At 34.6% G+C, this 25,901-nt stretch overlaps 3 non-coding genes across 3 annotated transcripts; all 3 read left to right on the top strand.

The window, feature by feature from the left end:
• The first annotated feature begins 9,478 nt into the window (after nt 1-9,478).
• Nucleotides 9,479-9,550, top strand: TRNAL-UAG (transfer RNA leucine (anticodon UAG)). Its single transcript has one exon. It is a non-coding gene; the product is annotated as a tRNA-Leu (tRNA).
• Nucleotides 9,551-10,333: 783 nt separating this feature from the next.
• On the top strand, nt 10,334-10,405 carry TRNAP-CGG (transfer RNA proline (anticodon CGG)). Its single transcript has one exon. It is a non-coding gene; the product is annotated as a tRNA-Pro (tRNA).
• A 13,226-nt stretch (nt 10,406-23,631) lies between these two features.
• Nucleotides 23,632-23,703, top strand: TRNAP-UGG (transfer RNA proline (anticodon UGG)). The gene has a single exon. It is a non-coding gene; the product is annotated as a tRNA-Pro (tRNA).
• The last annotated feature ends 2,198 nt before the right edge of the window (nt 23,704-25,901 follow it).

Raw genomic sequence — 25,901 nt, 5'->3', positions numbered from 1 at the left:
CCAAGAAAATAACTCAAAATGCCAAGATCCTTGACGGCATAATCATCCTGAAGCTCTGTAAGAAGTTTCTTAGTAGCCGTAGAAGATAAGCTGATGATAATCTTTTTCAACTGTGTTCATTAACTTAGTAGCCGTAGCAGATAAGCTGATGATAATCTTTTTCAACTGTGTTTATTAACTTACCCTACAGCTAATTGTGTAAGACCCATTAAACGTAACATACCTTATAGCTAATTGTATAAGACCCATTAAACGTATGTATCAAATAAACATACCTTAACATACCTTAGTAGCCGTACCATATAAGCTGATGATAATCTTTTTCAACTGTGTTTATTAACTTACCCTACAGCTAATTGTGTAAGACCCATTAAACGTAACATACCTTATAGCAAATTGTATAAGACCCATTAAACGAATCAATCTCTAGATGAAGAATTTTGTACTCAAAGTTCTAAATTTGAAACTTAAAATGTTTACAGAAAGTAAACAGATGGGTTCCAATGTTCTGAGCCTCCATTTGCTTATTTTTCTTTAAACTCTCCTAGAAAAACTAACTATTTGGGCTCTTAATGAATCAATCTCTAGATGAAGAATTTTGGACGCAAAGTTCTAAATTTGAAACTTAAAACGTTTACATAAAGTAAACAGATGGGTTCCAACGTTCCGAGCCTCCATTTGCTTATTTTTCTTTAAACTCTCTTAGAAAACTAACTATTTGGCCTCTCGAATGTTGGATATGGAGGCTGACTATTTGCAGTAAAAATATGATAGAGTAGGCAATCCATTTGCCTAATATATATAAATATATATACTAAATATTTATATATAGTAGGCGGTTATATCTGTTAAATCTATATATATAATAAATTGAAATCATATATATACCCATTAGTCGATGCTTTCAAAATGTACATTTCTCATTCTTCATACCCTCTCTTTGCATACTTCATTAATACAAAACTTTTAGTCAATATATCTCCTTACATTTTCTCTATCATGTTTTTTGTGTTCATTTACATCGAGTGTGTGTGTTGTTGTGTGATCCTAATAATGGGCATTAGAGCGAAGCGAGATTCACCGCAATCTATGAGGATGGAAAGTTCAAAGACAATAATTGAAAAGTTTGATGGATTCGATATCAGTTTCTAGAAGATGTAGATTGAAGATTATATGTACCATAAAAATCTTTAGAAACCCATTTTGGGGGTGAAGCCGGATACCATAACCGCGGAGGAGTGGAAACTCAAGGATCGTCACACCTTACGGTTGATCTGGTTGATGCTGTCCAGGAACACGACGTTCAACATTATCAAAGAGAAGATGACATCGGGCCTATTGAAGGTGTTGTCGAATATGTACGAAAATTCGTCGGCTATGAAGAAGATGTTGTCAAATATATACAAATGTCTGAAGGTAGATTTGTTGCAGATCATATAAATTAGTTCAATGTGATTGTCAGTCAATTGAGCTCATTGGAAATTATGTTTAAAAAATGAAATTAAAGCTTTAATTTTGATGTCATCTTTACCCGAGACGTGGTATACTGTTGTTGCTGCAATCAACAGTTCACGAGAATCTAATAAACTTAAGTTTGATGAAATTTGAGATGTCGGTAAAAGTATTCCCAAATGGGAAATTAGAGATTCATCTGGCAATACTCTCAGTGTTGATCGAAGGGAAAGAAGTAAATCAAAGAGCCGAAGGGAAAGAAGTAAATCAAAGAGCCCAAACAAACATGGGCGATCAAAATAAAGGGATCGAGAAAATTCTCCAAACAAACCAAACATAAAGTGTTAAAAATGTGGAGAAAAATGACACTTTCGGACAAATTGTACAAAATTGAAGAAAAGAAAAATCAAAATATATTATTTCTTTTCAATTTTTTCTTATTTACGACATAATGAGCCCGGATAATTGTGTGGATGTACCCCAGATGGTAGAGCAATTATTTTGCATGCGAGAGGTGCAGGGATCGTTACCATGCATCTCCAAAGAATACTATCAATTGTTAAATATATTATTCTTTTCAATTTTTTCTTATTTATGACATAATGAGGAGAGATAGTTTTTCATTTTCACTATTATTGATGACGGGACCTATGAGTTTTGTGATGTAACAATTGTGAGGATGTAGCTAAGATGGTAGTGCTCTCTTTGCATGCGAGAGGTACGGGGATCGGTTGCCCACATCTTCATTAGTCTTCTTTTACCCGCATCTCCATTAGTCTTCTTTTATTAATGATCAATCAGTAGAATTGATTGTATTTGTTGGGTTTTATGTCCTAAAACTCATAGTTTGAATTTATTGAATAAAGTGAATGTTACGATGATTAATCTAAATCCAATAAACTAAGAACACTCGAGCTATAGTATGATTACTTGAACTATATGTAGATACACCAGAGTGGATGAAGTTCAAGTATATAGTCAAATCCAATAAACTAAGAACACTCTGGCTATTGTATGATTACTTGAACTATATGTAGATACATCAGAGTGGATCAAGTTCAAGTATATAGTCAAAATGATCTATAGTACAGGGATAAGGTTGAGTACCTTATTCTAGGGACACTATGGATGCGGCCCACTTTTGTATATGATATAAACAATGTGATCACTAAATTGTACATGTGGAGACATGTGAGTGGGGGCGTCCTATGCAATGAGTATTGCATAAGATCGGACCATGAAGAAAACCACTCACAACTTTATAATGTCGTTTATTGTTGAGACTAATTTTTTCATTCGATGACCTAGGTAACTCGATCTTAATCCTAAGCTAACTATGAACTCCTGTTTATTCGGAATTATCCTTAGATTTGCATGGGTGAGAGTGGCCCGAGTTCGCCGACTCAATAAGCCTCCCATTTCAGGGGTAAGACTGGTGAATAGTTGGGGACATAGAGTGTAAGATGAAATTCACTCCTACCCGCTTTTAGGGATAATAGAGAGGTTGTTCACTCAAGTACTGACTCCAAGTCTTGAATAAGGGGCCCCACCCTCTCACTGGCCCGAGAGGGGTTTGGTTTGGTAATTAGACCACAAACCAATTGTTCATTAGATGATCAGTGGGACTCAAGGAACAAGAAGTAACTTTAGGGGTAAAACAGTAAATTGACCCAACTCTAGTTACGAACAACCTGTGAAGGATCGACTTACTAATCATGGAAATATCAATTGGACAGAAATATATATAGTGAGGGGAGTGCAACTACTAGGCTATAGTGGAGTGTCCTAGTAGTTAACGAATGTTGGTTAACAAGGTTAATGAGTTTAGCCAGTTAATCTCGGATCGTTAGAGCCCATGATCTGTAGGTCCATTAGGTCCCCCTGCTAGCTCATATCGGACTGAACCTTAGAACAGTGTGACGAGTGAGTTCGAAGTGTTTGAATTCAAATTAGGGAATATACGCTAAATATATACGATATATTTAACCGCATTTTGTTTTATTTATGAATTAAACAAAAAGAGAGAATTAGAGATTTTTAAATAAGATTTAAATATTTTAATTATGAATAGGGATTCATAATCAATATAATGAATATGTGCTGGAATTGATTGGGATTGACATTTTATTTAATGTAAATTTTAATTAAATTGTTTAATTAATCATTTATTATTATTTTTATTTGAAATTAATTATTTAAATTAATTGTTGAATTAAAATAAAGAAAGTCAAAATGTTGACTTCGCCCAATGGTAAAATCCATGTTTGAGTTAGTGGAATATCTAGTGTCAATATATGGTTTAACTAAACTTGCATGTGCCACATAATCCCACAAATTTGAGTGGAATTTTTTGTGTCAAAATTTGGTTAAATCAAACTTGCATGCTTTCGGTAATCCCACAAATTTTGAGTGTCAAATTTAGTAATCTCAAATTTGCATGAACATGCAAATATGACTCTATAAATTGATTAAGGTACATGGAAAGTTTGCTTGAAAAACTTTGAGAAAATCGCTCAAAACTCTCTCTTTACATATACTAAATTCCTATCAAGTTTAGTCACTCACCGGATTGCACAATCTCGTTCTAAGGCCGAAGAATAGTAGGGAAGACATTAGTGGTGGTTCGAAACCGGTTCGTGAGGAAAAAGAAATTTGAACTACAAAAGGTTAGTATTCAAACTCATTGAGTTTTAATGCTTTTGAACATGCTAGCTAATTTACTATAATTGTTGTACTTAGAGTGCCTAAGATCCAAATTTCTTCCGCACGTGTTATAGCAACACCATCAATTGGTATCAGAGCAAGTTTTAGGCACTTCATTTACATTAATTTGAACATGGTGGGTACCATTTCATGAATGAAATTTTGTGGTTGCTAAAGTGGATGTTTATGGTTTTTTTTTTTTTTTTTTTTTTTTTTTTTTTTTTTTTTTTTTTTGCTTCCATTGTATTCAATTATAGTAATTGGCCTAATGTATATGGGTTAATGAGTGAAGAAAGGTCTGTAATTTTTATGGAGTCATTAGAATCCATTTTAGTTGATCGAAAATGGAAGAGATAGCAAGCTGAACTGAAGAAGATGGAAGAGGTGGTTCGGGTGTTTTTTTCTGCCAGTTAGGGTCCGGTTCAACGTTTGTAAGGGTTGGTTTGGCCTGTTCCTGATCCTTGGGAGCGGTTCAAGTTATTATTAATTATTAATGTAATAATTTAGTTAATTGCTTGCTTTAAAATGCCAAAACCAATCCACTTTAGTGTGTTTAATTAATTATGCATTATGAATGTATGTTTTAATTAATAGAAAATGTATGTGCATAAAGTATGTCATATAGATTTAATATCCCACCATAGGCTAAGCATGTTTCATGCATTCCAAGTATGTTGTAAGTGTTATAATGTATAGTATGCATGTTTAGGGTTCCATGAGATAGATATAAATTGTTATATTATTGCATGGAATGGATGATTATATAATTGTTATATAAAGCATGTTGGAAGAATGTTATAGGTTATTTTCAACGTCATAAAACGAGATAGACGTTAAAATCTATAACAAAGATAAATGCATACTAACTTAAGGTTAACAACCAAGCATGATGAATTTTAATAGTTAAAATAGGTCGATATCTTGTAAAACTGTGGGTACAAGAAAGCTCACCTGACATGATCTTGTCTAAGGCTGGAGGTACTTAAGTTGACGGTTTACGGAACACCTGCTACCTGGAGATCGGGTCAATACTTGAGCTTAGTTAGTCCAGTTTTAATAGCATGCGTGAGTGATGTAAGGATTTAAAAAAAAAAATGAAAAATTACCTAGACATCATAGGTAAAAATCGAGTATAAATGTTATATTTGGAAAAATCACCTAGACTTAAGTTATATTTAATTAGCCGGAATATACCTAAGTAATAAGTATACCCAACCGTCTAAAATACTTAGTGGGAGGAAAAAGGTATATGAGATATATCTTTTCTTTTTATGCTCTCTGGATAATTCACACCGTGAGATTCATGCTCGGCCTCGTGTCGCCCGAGGAGCGTCTCCATTCCGAAGGTATTTGCATGAGTCAATAACAAGGTGAATAGAGAAAGTATTTATAGTAAGTGGGAGAAGGAAGTATATCAACACATCCTATGGTCTCCACCACTAGGTTGCATCGTGAAATTCCCATGTTCCGCCTGCATGTTGCCCTAGAGCAACTACCCATTCAGAGGGTCGTAACATGGGAGTCGGAACAACGCAAACTCTAGAAATTGATAGGATTTCTTAGGTCCATTCCTAACTTTGGCTTTTTAATTTGATAGCATTGTTGGGGCCGATCTCTGAGGTCTGAAAATGGTGGGTCACACTTACGAAGAATTACTAAGAGTTAGTATATTCTTAACCAAAGTAGCGATAACTAAAATACTATAGGAATAAGAGTTATTCAGGGATTAGTGTTTAAGTCAAGAATGTCTTGGTTTAGTGAAGGAGTGATTGAGTGCCCCTCGATAGCAATTGCTCTAACTCACTAAAGTATCGTTGTAAATTAATAGTTTTTGGGTATATTATTACATTTGTTAAACCTGATTGGATTAAAAAGGATTAAGTCAATTCGCTAATAGAATTTGTTTTAAATCTCAGCATGTCAAGCTCAATAGTACAATTACTCGCTTCTGAGAAATTAAAAACAATTACGCAACAAGGAAATCAAACCTAAACACAATACTTGCAAATGATGATTTTGATGGTATTAATATAACACATGCGGAAGCAATTTGGATCTTAGGCACTTTTAGAACATCAATTATAGTAAATAACTAGCATGTTCATAAGTATTAAAACTTAATGAGTTTAGATACTAACCTTTTGTAGTTCAAACTCTTTTTTCCTCACGAACCGGTTTCGAACCACCACTAGTGTCTTCTCCATTATCCTCCGGCCTTAGAACGGGATTGTGGAATCCGGTGAGTGACTAAACTTGGGAGGGATTTTGTATATGTGAGAAGTTTTTCTCAAGGTTTTTCACCAGGAAGAAGAAGACCTTCCATGTACCATGATCACTCTATTTAAAGAGTCATGTTTGCATGTTCATGCAAATTTGAGATCACCAAATTTTGACACTTAAAATTCCACTCAAATGTTTGGAATTATGTGGCAAGCATGCATGTTTGAGTTAATCAAATTTTGACACTTAAAATTCCACTCAAACTTGTGGGATTTATTTGGCAAGCATGCAAGTTTGGTTAAACCAAATTTTGACACCTCAAAATTCCATGTTTCATTAAATGGAGTCAACATTTTGACTTTCTTCATTTTAATTCAACCATTAATTTGAATAATGAATTTCAAATTAAAGTAACATATTAATTGAACTATTTAATTAATATTTAATATTAATTCAAATGCCAATCCCAATCAATTTGAACACATAATTGATTAAGATATTTAAATCTTATTTACATATCTCAGCTTCTCTCTTTTTGTTTAATTCGTAAATAAAACAAAAATGCGGTTAAATATATCGTCTATGTAGCGCATATTTCCTAATTTGAATTTGAACACTTCGAACTCACTCGTCACACTGTTCTATGGTTTAGTCCGATATGAGCTAGCAGAGGGACCTAATGGACCTATAGATCTTGGGCTCCAACGATCCAAGATTAACCGGTTAAACTCATTAACCTTGTTAACCAACATTCGTTAACTACTAGGACACTCCACTATAACCTAGTAGTTGCACTCCCCTCACTATAGATATATTTCTATCCATTTGATATAACCATGATTAGTAAGTCGATCCTTCACAGGTTGTTCGTAACTAGAGCTGGGTCAATTTACCGTTTTACCCCTAAAGTTACTTCTTCTTTCTTATGTCTCACTGATCCTCTAATGAACAATTGGTTTGTGGTCCAACCAGTAAACCGAATCCCTCTCAGGCTAATGAGAGGGTGGGGCCCCTTGTTCAAGACTTGGAGTCAGTGCTTAAGGGAACTACCTCTCTTCTATCCCTAAAAGTGGGTAGGAGTGAATTCCATCTTGCACCCCACGTCTCAGCCATTCACCCTGTCTTACCCCTGAAATGGGAGGCCTATTGAGTCGGCGAACTAGAGCCACTCTCACCCATGCAAATCTAAGGATAATTCCGAATAAACAGGAGTTCATGGTTAGCTCAGGATTAAAACCGAGTTACCTAGGTTATCAAATGAAAAGAAAATCTGTCTCAACAGTAAACGACATTATAAAGTGAGAGTGGTTTTCTTCATGGTCCGATCTTATGCAATACTCATTGCATAAGATGCCCCCACTCACATGTCTCCACATATACAATTTAGTGATCACATTGTTTATATCATATACAAAAGTGGGCCGCATCCATAGTGTCCCTAGAATAAGGTACTCAGCCTTATCCTTATACTATAGATCATTTTGACTATATATACTTGAACTTGATCCACTCTTATGTCTCTATATATAGTTCAAGTAATCATACTATAGCTAGAGTGTTCCTAGTTTATTGGATTTAGATTAATCTTCGTAAAGTTCACTTTATTCAATAACAATCTTTACTGAATAAACAACAATAATAACTTTATTGAAAATAGAATATGTTTTTGTTTACAAACTATGAGTTTTAGGACATAAAACCCAACAGATTTGAGGTTTGTTTTAACTACGGAATGTCCCCTAGACCCCTGCTGAAATGCAAACCGAATAGTTTGGGTTGCATTTGACAAAAAGGGTAAGGGGAAAGATAAGATTCCTACTGACCACAAACTTAAGGTTCAAAATGCAGATAATGGAAAATGTTTCCATTGCAATAAAAACGGGCACAAGAAAAGTCACTGCCCAAATTACCTTGCAGAGAATAAAGCCGAAAAGGCACAACAAGGTAAATATGATTTACTAGTTGTAGAAATACGTTTAGTAGAGTATGATCACTTAACTTGGATACTGGATTCAGGGGCCACTAATCATATTTGTGCTGTTTTTTCAAGAAACTAGTTCCTAGAGAGTGTTTGCAGAAGGCGAGATAACACTCAGGGTTGGAATAGAAGAAGTTGTCTCAGCAAGATCAGTAGGAAATTTAAATTTTTTTTCGGAGATAGATTCATTATATTAGATAATATACTTTGAAAACTACCTAAATTATGTCCTAAAAATTTGAAAACATAAGTTGTAATTGATAATTACACAAAAATTTCCCTAAATCCATGAACTCGTGTCCAAGTAGTCAATCCTAAAGATTGTAACTAGCATAGAGTAATTGAAGCTCAACATGAAGTAATTTAAAGTTCCCGTTACTTAACTAAAGTATATTCAGCTTTAAAGAAGCATGAGTTGCACTTAAGTTCATGAAATGCTTATAGACTCTAACTCTTAGTACTATTATTGCCAGTACGTTTCATATGAGTCTTTCATAAATGAAACTAAGGTGCATTCAATACAACTTTATTTTCTTGTCATACGAGGCAACATGGAAGAATTAAATCAAACAAACTGATGTACTGAACCGAATCAATCCAACCCAAATTGATTAGTTTGTTTCCTTTGTTGGGTTGTTGATTTATTTGATAACCCTGGTATATTATAACAATTCAACTTTTCATTTTATAGCCGTCCAACCACTCGGAGAAAAATATATTTGAATAGAAGCTAATAATATTTGTTTTGGTAGTATGATTCTCACTTAGAGTGCAAGAGGTTTTGAGTTCAATTCTTGTAATGCCCTATGTCTAAATTTTTTACTTATCAAAGGACTTCATATTAATATAAACCTTTTGTTCCTATTATCAAACATACCTCTTTAACTTTTGTACACCAATAGTGAAAAGTCTTTATTTACATCCCAAGACTTTATACTTACCATTTTAGGAAACAAAGAAAAAAAAAAAGAAGAAGAAGAAAGCTCTCTGTTCTTATTATGTTCTTGTTTTGTTCTAAACGACATGTTCTCATCGAGGACTTCATGTGTTTCCTACAATACAACAAAATACGACCTTAATACCTAGGCTCAAGAATTCATACATACGTTTCAAAGTGCATAACAAGGGCATTTGGTCTAGTGGTATGATTCTCGCTTTAGGTGCGAGAGGTCTCGAGTTCAATTCTCAGAATGCCCCTTTAAGAGATTGTAGAATTAAAGATATTTACGAAGTAAATAAATACACATTAAAATAACATAAGTTAAATACAGAGGTACGGCCCCTTTAAGAGATTGTAGAATTAAAGATATTTACAAAGTAAATAAATACACATTAAAATAACATAAGTTAAATACAGAGGTACGGCCCCTTTAAGAGATTGTAGAATTAAAGATATTTACAAAGTAAATAAATACACATTAAAATAACATAAGTTAAATACAGAGGTACACATTAAAATAACATAAGTTAAATACAGAGGTACGGGGATCGTTACCATGCATCTCCACTTCAAAAATGTAGTCTTACTTCAAAAATGATTAATGATCTTTACCATGCATCTCCATTAGTCTTACTTCAAAATGATTAATGATCAACAAGTACAATTCATATCATTATGATTCTAATTTGAGATTACATTTACTCGCGTTTTTTCTAGCATGAGATAGCAATCCCATGATAAATATTGTTAAATGGTAGCATTTTTCTAACATGAGATAGCAATCTCATTATAACTATTGTTAAATGGTCGCAAAGAATGCTCAACGTAGTAAAATTGTGAAAGGGACGAAGTAAATCCCAAAGGAATGCACATATGTTTTAGTGGCAATGCAGCTTCAACCAAAATAATTTGAGCGGAGTCATTCATAATCTCAAACGTACAAGGTAGGTTCTAATGCACAAAAACATGTGGATAAATTTTAAATATAGAGGCGCATAAAACATATGGACTAGCAACTAAAAATGAAAGATTCATTACAAGGGCATTTGGTCTAGTGGTATGATTCTCGCTTCGGGTGTGAGAGGTCTCGAGTTCGATTCTCGAAATGCCCCTTCAATTATATCAAGTTGTACAAAGAAATAAAGATGTTTGAAAAAAAAAAGGAAGAAGAAGAAGCTATATTTAATCTTTTTAATTATAATTTATAAGTGTTTTTATAACATATTAATTGAAGAATATTATTTTCTATTCAAATTATTCCAGGAGGGTTTGAGAAAGTCTTGCAAAAGAAGATGATGGTAGTACTATTTATTTTCTATTGCAGAATTTTGATAGAGCATCGACCCTAACTTCAAAGGCATTACACCCTTGACCCTAACTACAAGGGCATTTGGTCTAGTGGTATGATTCTCACTTTGGGTGCGAGAGGTTTCGAGTTCGATTTTTGAAATGCTCCCAACAATTATATCAAATTGAATAAAGAAATAATTCACATGGATGTTTGAAAAAAAAATAAATAAATAAAGAAGAAGAATAGAAGACTTGAGATTCTCTTCCAATCATTTCATGAGGACTTGAGATTCTTTCAGCAGTGAGACAATGATTATGCGCCTCGACGAACAAGTCAACTGTGCATGGACAATCACGTTTGGAAGAAACTAGTCACATTCTCCTATAATACATTTTGGGAAATTTTAGTCCGGGAGGGTGTAGATTGAAATGAGCATGCCACCTTCGACAACAAATTATTTACAAAAATTGCTGAGACATGCAGCCATAGACAACACGCCATGGGCAATCATGACCGTGACATCTGTCCCCACACAATTTATTGATAACCAACTCATATACTCAGCATTGTAGGACGAGGCTGATTTTAGGTCTCTCGATGCGCTTCCAGCTGATCTCAGAATGAGGAGTCTTTTCCAATCTACTAGGAGCTATTGAAAATCACTTCTCGGTTCGTTGACTCTTCATGTCTTCTCTATTGGTGTCTTCCCTACTTTCTTCGCATGAAAATCTTTCTTCTTTGCATGACGTCATACCAACTGCTTCTACTTGATGTCTTCTTGGTCAGAATAATAACGTTTCAAGTTACTGACGTGGACAACAAGGTTAGTCCGCATCCATAAGAGCAATTGGATCCTATATGAGGTCTTCATAATCTTATGGATAACTTTGACTAGTCCATAGTATTTTTGCACTAGTCTTTGGTTCTTGTTGCTTTGAACTCAAATTTGATATGACGTTAACTTATATAAACTCTCTATTTTTCTTGAAATTGTTATTGTTGACGCTTCCGACTGACCCTTCTCTTCATCCATCTGGTATTTATGTGTGAACATGTGTTGCTTCAGTGACTTATTTTTTTTTTCTTCCTTCTCCAATAAAGGCGTTGGCTTGGTGTCTTTGCCCAGCATTTGAGTGATCATTGACAAGAGCCTCTGCGGGTCTAATAAACTTGACTGTTAACAAGTCATTTAGCTTTTCATAGAACTTAGCTAGCTCAGGCTCAACCGCATGACATTTGTTTGTGGCAGGCGATCTTGACTGCAACATAAAACTAATCTTGTGATTTATCTCTCCTGGTGGGGATAAATCCATTATCTGACCTTCTTGTTTTGCGTTGTGGTGTTCATGTAGTGGCAACAAGGTTGCTATTGAGGTTTGCTCACTCGAGCTCCCCTTTCAATTACAACAATAGCAGCAAACGTAGATTCATCGTGGCTAAGATTCTTTCTCAACTGTAGTATCGACATCGTTTTCACCCCTCTTGGTTGATGGATGTTTTTCTGAATTATCGTCGAATTAGACTCCATTACAACTAGGCATTTTGCTAGGAACATGTAAATGACTTTGTGTTCCAGTAGGACGTTCATCCCTAACACGACGTCGAAGTCATCCATTTCAACTATCACAAAATGATTTGCCTAGTCCAAGGTTCCAGCTTGATTAGAGTTCTCATTGTGACTCTTAAAACAGGTAAAGCTTCCAATTTGACGGCGTTCATCTTTCCTGTATCTCGATGCCGAAGGATGTTAAAATATTTTGCATTGGTCTCGATAATGAGTTGTGGGTGGTTCTAGAGTCGACAATGGTGTTCCTTGCTACTTTGTGCTTTATCCAGACCTTGACATACATAATATATATATATATATATATATATATATATATATATATATTCTTTTAACTATAGCACATATGGTCCATGAAAGAATTGTAACTCTTATGCTCATTAATATTATAATGGTTACCACCTAAATTATAACGTAAAGTTAGAGAATTGATGTCCAATTAGCCAACCCTAAATTTGTAATCTTGGTAGAGTGATTGAAATTACAATGGAAATGGAAGTAGTTTAAACTCCTAGTACCTTAAATGAAGTTGATCTCTTCTAATAAAACATGAATTTCTCTTTAATATCGTTAATACAATTATGCTTCATCTTGAACCTTTCAAACAGGAAACTAAAAGTAAGTTCAATTGAACTCCATTTTATTGTCATCTTGAATGATGTGTAGATATATTCTTGATTTACCTTGATATTTCATATTAGTTAAGCTTTTTGCAAAATCACAAGTAGACCACAACAACAACGAGCTTGGGTCTGTTTATTATTTTAAAGAAATTTTTATTCTCCATTCATCTGTAATAACTCTCCAACTAAATTCATATTATGCAACGAAACAAATTTTTTACTCCTAAGAAATAAAATATGCACTTTAACTAAAATTTCAACAATCTTATTGCGATACAACATAGATGACAACTATAGCCTTCAAATAAATACAACATAGATAGAAACTCTAGTGTTGATCCATAATATAACACCCACTACCTAAATTATGACCTAAAAATTTGAAAACATAAGTTGTAGTTGAAAATTACACAAAACAATCCCCTAAATCTAAGAATTCCTGTCCAATTAGTCAATCCTAAAGATTGTAACTAGCATAGAGCAATTAAAGCTCCACATGAAGTAATTTAAAGTTCCAGTTACTTAACTAAAGTTTATCAACTCTTTAATGAAGCATGAGTTGTACTTAAGTTCATGAAATTCTTATAGACTCCAACTCTTAGTGCTATTGATGCAATTATATTTTATATGAGTTTATCATAAATGAAACTCAGGTGCCTTCAATACAACTTTATTTTCTTGCCATACGAGGCAAAATAGAAGAACTAAATCAAACAAACTAATGAACTGAACCGAAAATCTAACCAAACTGATTAGTTTGTTTCCTTTGTTGGTTGGTTGGTTTATTTGATACCCCTTATAAATTAGAATAATTCAATATTACATGCCTCCTTACAAACGAGTAAAATACTAGACCATCAACTTTTTGTTTTATAGTCAACAACCCCCAAGAAAATAGATTTCAAACTTGAGAGAAAAAAACATATTGAGTAGGAGCTAAAAATGTTGTGTTTTCTAGTAAGGGCATTTGGTCTAGTGATATGATTCTCGCTTAGGGTATGAGAGGTCCCAAGTTCAATTCTCAAAATGCCCTTATTTCTTTATCTTTTTTAGTATGAGAATTTATACTTACCATTTTACCATCTTAATAAACCATGAAAAAAAGAGGAAAAACAAAAGTTAAGGCAATTAAAACTATTATGATAATGCTCTTAATATCGCAATCCTGTAAATAATTTCGTAATTAATCAAACCCTAGATCTAGAAGATATCGTAACAAAAGAAAATAAATGAAACCCTAGATCTAAAAGATATCATAACAAAAGAAAATAAATGAAACCCTAGATCTAAAAGATATAATAAGATATCATAACAAAAGAAAATAAATGAAACCCTAGATCAAAAAGATATCATAACAAAAGAAAATAAATGAAACCCTAGATCTAAAAGATATCATAACAAAAGAAAATAAATGAAACCGAGTAAATAATTTCTAATAACAAAAGAAAATAAATTAAATAACGATGATACATTCAATAAACAACTTAATATAAAGTCCATAATAAGGGCATTTGATTTAGTGGTATGATTCTTGCTTTTGGTGCAAGAGGTCTCGAGTTTGATAACCAAGAGTGACCCAATTCACTCCTCTCGGAAGAGAATGTTTGCTCTTAACATCATTTTGTGTTTCTCACTTTCAATTGACATACCTATCTAGATTTAAAACTAATCTTGTGATTTATCTCTCCGGGTGAGAATAAACCCATTATCTAACCTTCTTGTTTTGCATCATGGTATTCATGGAGTGGGTTGGTTCACTCGAGCTCCCCTTTTCAAATACAACAATGGCAGCAAGCATAGATTCATCATGGCTAAGATTCTTTCTCAATTGTACTATCGTCATCATTTTCACCCCTCTTGGTTGGTGGATGTTTGTCTGAATGATCGTCATGTTAGACTCCGTTATTACTAGGCATGTAACTTACCAAGAAAATTAATTCTAAGAAAATTTACCAAGTCGGGTTAGACTCCATTACTACTAGGCATGTAACTTACCAAGTCTCTAGCTTGATAATGAACTTACCAAGAAAATTAATTCCAAGATGCTTGTAGTTTGAACGATTGAGAGCTCATCTCCTCTTGATTTCTTCTTCAATTGTGTTCCTTAACTTACCCTACAGCTAATTGTATAAGGCTCATTAAATGAATCAATCTCTAGACGAAGAATTTTGGACTCAAATTTCTAAATTTCAAACTTAAAACGTTTACCGAAAGTAAACTGATGGGTTCCAACGCTCCAATATCTTTTAGGCTTTGATTTCTTAACGAAAGTGTTTCCTCTCATAGCCATAAAGTTGTACAAATTGGTTTAAAAGGATGATATTCATTATCGATGAGTAATTTCGCGATTTTTAAGAATTCTTGGCTAAAAGTTGCATAAAGAAATTGAAAGCCTCCATTGGCTTATTTTTCTTCCCACCCTCCTTACAAACTTACTATTTGTGCAAGTTAGATATGGAGCTGATTATTTATAGTAAAAATATATACTAAATATTTATATATAGTAAGTGGTTATATGTATTAAAGCTATATATATAATAAACTAAAATAATATATTTACCCATCAGTCAATTCTTTCAAAATGTATATTTCTCATTCTTCATATCCTTTATTTGCATACCTGAAGTCATTAATACAAAACTTTTAGTCAATATTTCTCCTTACATTTTCTCTATCATGTTTTTCTTGTTCATTTCGATCGAGTGTGTGATCCTAATAACTGGTGTCAGAGCGAGGCAAGATTCACCATGATCTGTGAATATGGAAAGTTCAAAGACTGGAATTGAAAAGTTTGATGGATTCGATATAAGTTTCTAGAAGATGCAAATTGAAGATTCACCATGATCTGTACCAGAAAGATCTTCAGAAACTTCTTTTGGGGGTGAAGCCGGATACCATGATCACAGAGGGTTGATTTGGTTGACGTTGTCCAGAAACATGACGTTCAACATCATCAAAGAGAAGACAACATTAGGCCTATTGAAGGTGTTGTAAAATATGTACGAAAATCTGTCGGCTATGAACAAGATGTATGTAAGGACCGTGCTGACACGATGACTCAAAAAGGCGGGTAAAATTTTCCTTCTTGATAAAACCATTAAAATTTAAAACATAATTTTCATTATACCAAAGTAGTGTGCGCACATTACTAATTTAAAATACGACGTAATGATTAAAACACAAAATAAGAAACAGACACAAAACATTTTAAAACAAAGGGTTGAAGACGACGAGTGAGGTTTGTCTATGGCACCTCCTCCAGACTCCGCTTCCGTTCTTGACCAGCTCCTTATCACCTGGAAAAAAAATGGAGAATAAGGAATGAGTACAAGACTCAGTAACTAGCCTACTTGTAGGCTCTTAATCGTGTCCTTGATATGCTAGGGTACCACATTCTTTGTTCTTGCTTGTTCTTGATCTTTTTCTTGTTGTAAGTACTTAGGCCCTCTAATTTTTGTTCTTGACTTGGGGTTCTTATCTTGATCTTTCTTGAGGACCTTGGTCCTTGAATCCTAAAACCATGGTTTTCCTTTAAGGGCCTTAGTACTATGGTTTTTGGTTCTTGGTCCTTTGTTCCTGATTCTTGTCCTTAGAACTAGGATCTTGATCCTTGTTCTATTCCTTGATCTTTCTCTTGTTCTTGGTACTTCTTGGTTCTTGTTTTGTTCTTGATTCATTCTCCAAGACACTCCCCCTAGGATTTATGGCATTAGACATGCACCTGAAAATCCTGTGTCCAAGGCTTCATGCGTTTCAAGTGACACAGCCTTAACCTACGTCCAAGACTTCATGCATTCCAGGTGACGTAGTCTTACCGAATCTTAGGGCTTGCCCTTCGATACGATCTGCTTAATCCTATGCCCAAGGCTTCAAGTGTTCCAAGCGGCATAGTCTGAAAACCTACATCCAAGGCTTCTTACGTTCCAAGCGATGTAGTCTTAATACTGCATCAAGGGCTTGCCCTATAATATAGTCTGTTTAACCTACGCTCAAGGCTTCATGCGTTCCAAGCAACATAGTCTAAGTCATGAGCATGATGTACCGTGGGAGGTCTTAGGAGGTTCTTGATGCGTGGCTAAGGTAACGTACTCTCTTCTTGTTCCTCTGTGACTTTAGAGTACTCCCCTTAATAGACCGTAAAGGTCACTTGCTCGGTGCATACTTAAACATGGTATCCTACAAGTCTGCAGGGCATCTCTTCTAGGTGAGGGAAACTTGAGGCATGACATCCTGCAAAGGAAACATGGTGCAGGGCATCCCACCTAGAAGAAGAATTCTTGGGCATTGCTTGGTGGGAGGTCATGGGTCACTTTGGACATGATTAGAGTATTACCTAGCATTTTTAAGTTTCTGTTTCTGAGTTTGGGGACCTTAGTCCCTCGTCCTTGAGTGGTACCTAACATTCTTCTTACTTGGGCATTGCTTGGTGGGAGGTCATGGGTCACTTTGGACATGATTAGAGTATTTCCTAGCATTCTTAAGTTTCTGTTTCTGAGTTTGGGGACCTTAGTCCCTCGTCCTTGAGTGGTACCTAGCATTCTTCTTACTTGGGTAGTTGTAAAGCTTGTATGTTGTTGTTCTTGGTTCTTAATCTTTTAACTTTCTAAGGTCCTTAATTTCTTGAGGCATAAGTTGTAACTTGTATTTGTAACCATATGAACCCATCTTAGTGTAAGTTTTTCTAGAAGGCCATAGATTCCTAGGGAGTTCTTTAGAGGGTTCTAGAAGAGTCTAAAGTCTTGTGGTGTTTCCTTTAGGTGTTTCTTGGATCCTAACTTGGTTTAGGTTCCAAACTTACTCCAATCAACTTGAAACCTTAAAATTATCTTCATGTCCTTCATAATCGACCTTATAAGAAGTAGCAAATCATTTGAAGCACGTATAGACCTTGAAATCTCTTAAGTAGTCCTAGGGGCATTTTGGTCATTTTACACCCAATTCTTGGTTTTGCTACTTAACGTGTTCCAATGGCTTTTCAAACTTCACCAAGTCATCAAACATCATAAAATAAGATCTACTTCAGGGTTTCATAGCATTTGGATGTCATCTAGGTCATGAACCGTAGGTAGATGTCCTTAGGGGCATTATGGTCATTTTGCACCATTTCTTGGTTTACCTACTTATCCTTATCCAATGACTACCAAACTTCGTATATAACCTCAACATGCTATAGTATCCTCAGCCTTAAAATTTTATAGGTAGCAGAGTTCATCTAGTGGGTTATTTTAACATTACGTAAATCCCGAGCAATTTGTTCGGTTCAAGGTCTTAACTTACGGTTCCTAGGGTTTTTCTTTCATAGATCCTAATTTCATACTTGGTTTAGGGTTTCATATTAAAATTCAAGCGATCCCTACAAGTATTTCTTAACAAAAAGTCCAAGGTGGCTACTTCCCTCATTGTCGACATTCGGGACCTTCGTTCTTGAGCTTCCGGTACCCAAATTACCTCAAATTTTCTTTCATAGACTCCTTATTGTGTCTACTTTCTGGAACCATAAGGTTTTTCATGAGAGCCAGTCTGGAAGGGGGATAAAATTGAGAAAATCCGAGGGAAGGTCGAGTTTTGGGTTGACATGGTCGGTTCAACTGAACCGGCCACGTCATCGTCTTCTTCCTCCAAACGGGAAGAAGACGCGCGCGACCGTTCACGCCGCCGTCTGAAACTCGCCCTCCCCAGCTCCTATCATGTCGTTTCTCCCCTCGATTCCTTCATAAAACTTAATGACGGTATTACAAGGAAGATCTAGAGATTGATTTCATACCTTTTCATGGATCGTAGCCTAAGATATTTGCTTCCAAAGTTCATCAAAAATATGATTTCTCGTCCGAGTAAAAAACAGAGAATTTCTTATTGGGTAGCTGATTCTAGGGGTTTTCGAGGCTTGATTTCTTCACGAAACCTCTTCCTTATTATTCCCTCAAGATAAAGGAATTGGTTTGGAGGAACGACTTTGAGTGTGGGATATTAATTTTGAGAAACCACTCTCGGTCTGCAAGTTACCCGACACCTCCGATTTTCAATCTCTTGGGTATCTTGTTCTACGACGTTTCAGCTCTCCATTCCTTCAGAAAAGTTACTCGAATTCTTCCTATGAAGCTAGAGGAATCCTTACCCCCAATTTGAAGGAAAAGAGGTTGTAGATAGGAATTCGACACTTACCCCCAATTTGAACCTGGAACGGATTTTCTTCAATTGGGAACGTTCCTGAGGTTATTTCTCTTCGTGGTCTTCTACTGAAACATTCTCTGGAGGTGCAGAAACCTATTGGGGTTGTCCTTTCTTGAAGAATACTTGTACATCCTTGGATTGGAATTTTGGGTTTTCCTTGAAGCTCTTTAATGGCAGATTGGATTGGGGGAATTGTTTCTAGGCACTTTCAGGACTCTATTCCTTCATAAAACTTGTGGGTAATCTTGTTTAGAAGCTATAGGAACAAGTTTGAAGAAACTCGAGAGTAGGAGACCGAAAATCTAAACACTTATTGCCAATGACTGGGAGCTCGAACTTGCTCGATTCTTGTTCCAAACGATTGCCCCAACTTCATAATTTATAGGGAAAACATAAACAGACATTGGGAGCTCCAGAATCGTCGTGAATTATCAGTTGGATTTTCTGGAAAATTCGTCGAAAATTTCTACTTCGATCAGAGACTCACCGACTTTCGTTTTGAATCCTAGCCGTTGGATGTGATGATCCGTGAGTGTTCTAGAATGTATCAAGGTTTGGAGGAGATCCAATGGCTGAGAGTCAAGATTCGAAGAATTTTGTGCAGAAGATACTGTGAAGGTTCTAATTTTTTAGCAGAATGACAAATCCATAATTATCCTTAACTTCAAGGGTATTTTGTAATTTGCCACTTTCAGAATATTTTATTATTATTTTCTCGAATAATCCATAATTTTTCCTAAAAATTCTTCATCCCTCGTTCGTCATTTTTCCCTTCTTGACCATCTTGAAATTCCTTCTAGATAAGGAATTAAAAATCTACAAAGATCCTTGATAATTGGAAAAATGACCTTTCCGTCTTTTTCGCTTACGATTTCATTCTCAATCCTTCTCCAAAGGTCTTAAGTCCTTAAGATTACTTCCTAAGGTCTAGAAATGACTTACTAAGACCCCTTTCCTTGCTTAATCAAAAACAATTTCTTTCTTTGGATCCTTTGGGTCTTGCATAGGTGCCTTTCCTTCATTTTTGGGGTGTTACAGAGTATTTGATGCAGAGGTTGTTTAATCTACAAATGTCGTAAGGTAGCTTTGTTGCAAATCATATCAATTACTTCAACGTGATTGAAAGTCAATTGAGTCGGTGGAAATTATGTTCAAAAATGAAATTAAAGCATTGATTTTGATGTCATCTTTACCCGAGTAGTGGTATACTGTTGTTGCTACAATCAACAGTTCACGAGGATTTGATAAACTGAAGTTTGATGAAATTCGAGAGTTAGCGAAAGTATTCCCAAATGGAAAATGGAGATTCATCAGGCAATGTTCCCAATGTTGATCGAAGCGAAAGAAGTAAATCAAAGAGCCCAAACAAACATGGGCGATCAAAATCAAGGAACCGAAAAAAATCGCCAAACAAACCAAATATGGAGAAAAATGACACTTTCGGACATATGGTACAAAATTGAAGAAAAACAAAATCACAAATTTGAAGATGACAATGATTCTATCTATTCAGCAAAAGATACTAAGGATGCTCTAATTCTTAGCGTGAACAGCCCAATTGAATTCTGGATTTTAGATTCAGTTGCTTCGTTTCATTTATCTTCATGTAAGGAATTGTTTCAAAATTTCAAATAAGGAAATTTTGGGAAGGTGTATCTTGCCGACAACAAAACGTTGGAGATTGAAGGGAAGAGAGATGTCTGCATACAAACTCTAGCAGGAAATGAGTGGACATTATAGGATATCAAATATATTCCTGATCTCAAGAAGAATTTGATCTCTATTGGTCAGTTGGATAGCACAGGTTTTGGAGCCAAGTTTCGAAAGAGTTTGGGGAAGATTGTGAAAGGTGTCATGGTGGTAGCATGACACAAAATCTGGAACCCAATACACCACTGTAGGGTGAACCCTATACACAACTCGTAGTAACAGCAACCATGTTTATACATCCTACAGTAATGTCAATAGACTTGCACATATGAGCGTCAAAGAAATGAAGATGATGGCTGCTAATGGAGTTTTAGAAGGCTTAAAATATATTGATATGGGTGTTTCTGAGAGCTGCCTTATGGAAAAATATAGACGAGTTAGCTTCACAAAGGCTACTAGAGAACTAAAGAAAGTGCGATTGGGAATGGTCCATATAGACGTTTGGGGACCATCTCGAGTTTCATCATTTCTAGTACCAAAATTCCATTGGTTAAATGTATCGCACTCTGCAGCGACAACTCTCTGTTGTCCTAAGGCTAGTGAGATATCTCACGACCACTCTTTTCCTCCTCAGCATATCTTTACACTATAACTGTGATCCATTATTCTCTTATATGGTTAACATTCACTCTTTAATGTCCGAGGACATTTTATAACTATCACAAAACTCAAAACATACAATAAATTCATATAAGTTTTACAACATATCATATACTTTAAAATAGGGTTAGACTGCTTACTTGATCACGGCGAGACGTGTCATTGAGCTGAGTCATAGAGATATACGACTCTTTATCTTAAGAAAAAATATGTATAATCTAAAATTCGGCTGCTTTGATATCAAACAACTCTTTATTGAACTCTAGTTATATTCTTCTTTTTCGCCCTTTTTTTTTTCTTTCTTTATTTTTCCTCTTTATTGAACTCTAATTAGCGATCTTACTATCCCCTACCTAGGAAAGATGGATCAAAATGAAAAATTTACTCTAGCATTAATTTCGACGAATTTTTCTATTTTTTATTATTTTCTTTTATACTTTTAATGAGTTTTTTTTTAATATTTGTAACTATTTTTTTCTTCCATATCATATTTAAATTTGGTCTAATCTCTCAATAAATTCCTAAAAATTTGAACTTAAAAAAAAAAGTTGAGAAATTAATCTTCATTTGAACTCGTGTTACAGCATAACAGAACATAATATATGTCAAACACTCACAAAGTACGACACGTGGAGGGGCTACGGAGCACGCGTTGTTAATACCTCATACAATTCATCCAACCAAGCCAATAGTAACACCACTTACCTAGTTGGTCCAAAGAAAAGTCACTAAATTTTTTGTATTGATGTTCGTTAGATCATACTCATCGATTTCTAGTTCCAAAGCTAAATCCATACCGACTTCCTTCACTCTCTTTCTTTTTCTCCTTCTTTATTCAAATCGGCATTGGTTAGGGATGAAGAAAGAATGAGTTGGAGATTGAGAAATGGGAAGAGAAATAAAGAATGTGATGGAGGAAGAGGAGGAAATCGGAGGAAGTGGAGAACATGGATAAAATGAGCACCCACGCAACTCTTAAGCCATGTTGAACTCCTTAGTACCTTAAATAAATTTGGTCTCCTCTAATAAGACAGGAATTTCTCTTATGATCATTAAATTCTTATAGACCCCAAGCTCAATATCATAAATACAATTATGCTTTATCTTGAACACACCAAACATGAAACTAAAGTGGGTTCAATTTAACTCCATTTTATTGCCATCTTGAATGATGTGTAGGGTATATTCTTGATTTACCTTAAAGATCTTGTCGGATGATAGTTTATATTAGTTAAGCTTTTTGCAAAATCACAGTTAGAAGACAACAACGATGAACCTAGGTCTATTAGTCATTTCAAAGACAATTTCTTTGTCCATCTCATCGGAATAACAGTTCAACTAAATCCATATTATGTAAAAAACAAGTTTACGACTCATAACACCAACTACCTAAATTATGACCTAAAAATTTGAAAACATAAGTTGTAGTTGATAATTGCACAAAAATTTTCCTAAATCCATGAACTTGTGTCCAATTAGTCAATTCTAAAGATTGTAACTAGCATAGAGTAATTGAAGCTCCACGTGATTACTTAACTAAAGTTCTTCTCATCTTTAAAGAAGCATGGTTTGCACTTAAGTTCATGAAATGCTTATAGATTCCAACTCTTAGTACTACTAATGCCAGTATGTTTCATATGAGTTTGTCATAAATGAAACTAAGGTGCATTCAATACAACTTTATTCTGTTGTCATACGAGGCAAAATAGAAGAATTAAATCAAATAAACTGATGAACTGAACCGAATCAATCAAACCCAAATTGATTAGTTTGTTTCCTTTGTTGGGTTGTTGGTTTATTTTATAACCCTTCTATATTATAACAATTCAATATAACATGCCTTACTTACAAGTAAAATATTAGACCATTAACTTTTCATTTTATAGCCGTCCAACCACTCAGAAAAATATATCTGAGTAGAAGCTAAATATTGGGTATTTAATAAAAGGCATTTGGTTTAGTGGTACGACCCTCACTTATGGTGCAACCTCAAATGCCCCTATGTCTAAATCTTTTCTTATTGAAAGACTTCATATTTATATAAACTTGTTGTTCGTATTATACTTACCATCTTAGGAAATAAAGAAAAAAAAAAGAAGAAAAACAAAAATTAAGGCGATTAAAATTATAATGATAATGCTCTTAATATCATTTCATGTTTTCCACTTTTAGTAAGTATGCCTATCCAAATCTTAAGCAGATCTAGTAGAAAGCTCTTTGTTCTTATTATGTTCTTGTTTTGTTCTCCAAGACACATTCTACATCCAAGGCTTCAGTTCAAGTACATCGAGAACTTCATGTGTTTCCTGCAATACGACAAAATATGACCTTAATACCTAGGCCCAAGGATTTATACATACGTTTTAAGTGGCATAACAAGGGCATTTGGTCTAGTGGTATGATTCTCGCTTTGGGTGCGAGAGGTCTCGAGTTCGATTCTCAAAATGCCCCTTCAAGAGAGATTGTAGAATTAAACGAAGTAAATAAATACAATAAAATGACATAAGTTATAAATTGTGAATGATAAGCTTAAAATAATCTAAATAATAACAATGCATTCTATGTCGAAATGATTCATAAATTATACCTAATTTTTCTAATTTTGGACATGTTATTGATGACGAGACGTTTAGGGTTTTGTGACATGAGAATTGTGGGGATGTAGCTCAGATGGTAGAGCGCTTGCTTTGCATGTGAGAGGTACGGAGATCGACACCCCGCATCTCCAAAATAATACTATCCATTATTAAGTATGTTATTTCTTTTCAATTTTTCCTTAGTCATGACATGTTGAGTAGCCATATTTCTTCTTTTTTCACTATTATTAAGTATGTTATTTCTTTTCAATTTTTCCTTAGTCATGACATGTTGAGTAGCCATATTTCTTCTTTTTTCACTATTATTGATGACGGAAAATTTAGGGTTTTGTAACATAAGAATTGTGGGGATGTAGCTTAGATGGTAAAGCGCTTGCTTTGTATGCAAAAGTTATAGGGATCGATACCTTACATCTCCAAAATAAACTATCCATTATTAGATATATTTTTTACTTTCAATTTTCCCTTATTCATGACATGTTGAGTAGCGATATTTCTTCATTTTCACTATTATTGATGACGGAAAATTTAGGGAATTTAGCCCAGATGGTAGAGGCGAAAAACTATTTGTTATTAATATTTTATTTCTATTCAATCTTTCCTTATTTATGACATAATGAGCCGAGATATTTTTTCATTTACACAATTATTTATGACGGGACATTTAGAGTTTTCTGATATAAGAATTGTGTGTATGTGGATCAAATGGTAGAGCGCTCGCTTCTCGTGTGGGTAGTACGGGGATCGATACCTTTCATCTCCAAATGAATGGATTATTAAATATATTATTTCTTTTCAAAATTTTCATATTTACGACATATAATGCGTAGGGATAGTTTTTCATTTTCACTATTATTGATAACGAGACATTTAGGGTGTTATGATGTAAGAATCATGGGGATGTAGCTCAGATGGTAGAGTTCTCTCGTTGCATGCAAGTGATACGTGGATCGATACCCTGCATCTCCAAAATAAACCTTGTTTGTTATTAAATATGTTATTTCTTATCAATTTTTCTTTATTCATGACATGTTAAGTGTGATATTTCTTCATTTTCCCTATTATTGATGATGGAAAATTTAGGGGTTTTGTGATGCAAGAATTGTGGGGATGTAACTCAGATGCTAGAGCGCGCTTAGCATGCGAGAGGTATGGGGATCGGTACCTTGCATCTCCAAAATAAACTCTATTCAATCTTTCCTTATTTGTGACATCATGAGCGGAAGTATTCATGACATGTTAAGTGTGATATTTCTTCATTTTCCCTATTATTGATGATGGAAAATTTAGGGGTTTTGTGATGCAAGAATTGTGGGGATGTAACTCAGATGCTAGAGCGCGCTTAGCATGCGAGAGGTATGGGGATCGGTACCTTGCATCTCCAAAAGAAACTCAGGTATGGGGATCCATACTCGCATCTTTAAAGGAAACTATTTGTTATTACTACTTTATTTCTATTCAATTTTTCCTTATTTATGGCATAATGAGCGGCGATATTTTTTCATTTTCACTATTATTGATGACAAGACATTTAGGATTTTGTGACATAAGAATCATGGGGATGTAGCTCAGATGGTAGAGCACTCACTTTGCATGCGAGAGGTACGGGGATCGATACTTTACATTTGCATCTCTAGAAGAAACTATATGTTATTAATATTTTGTTTTTATTCAATATTTCCTTTATTATGACATAATGAGCAGAGATATTTTTTCGTTTTCACTATTATTGATGAATTTAAAGTTTTGTGGATTCAGATGGTATAGCGATCACGACATAATGAGCAGAGATATTTTTTCGTTTTCACTATTATTGATGAATTTAAAGTTTTGTGGATTCAGATGGTATAGCGATCACTTTGCATGCGGGAATGTAGCTGATCACTTTGCATGCGGGAATGTAGCTGATCACTTTGCATGCGGGAATGTAGCTCAGATTGTTTTATTTCTATTAAATCTTTTCTTATTTTGACATATTGAGCAGAGATATTTTTTTATTTTCACTATTATTGGTGATGGTAGGTTTAGGATTTTATGACATAAGAATTGTGG

This window comes from Cucurbita pepo, chromosome 3 (genome assembly GCF_057944985.1).
Source record: "Cucurbita pepo subsp. pepo isolate OVF chromosome 3, ASM5794498v1, whole genome shotgun sequence".
Lineage (NCBI taxonomy): Eukaryota > Viridiplantae > Streptophyta > Magnoliopsida > Cucurbitales > Cucurbitaceae > Cucurbita > Cucurbita pepo.
The sequence above is the reverse complement of the archived record's forward strand: the minus strand, read 5'-3'. Positions and strand labels throughout refer to the sequence as shown.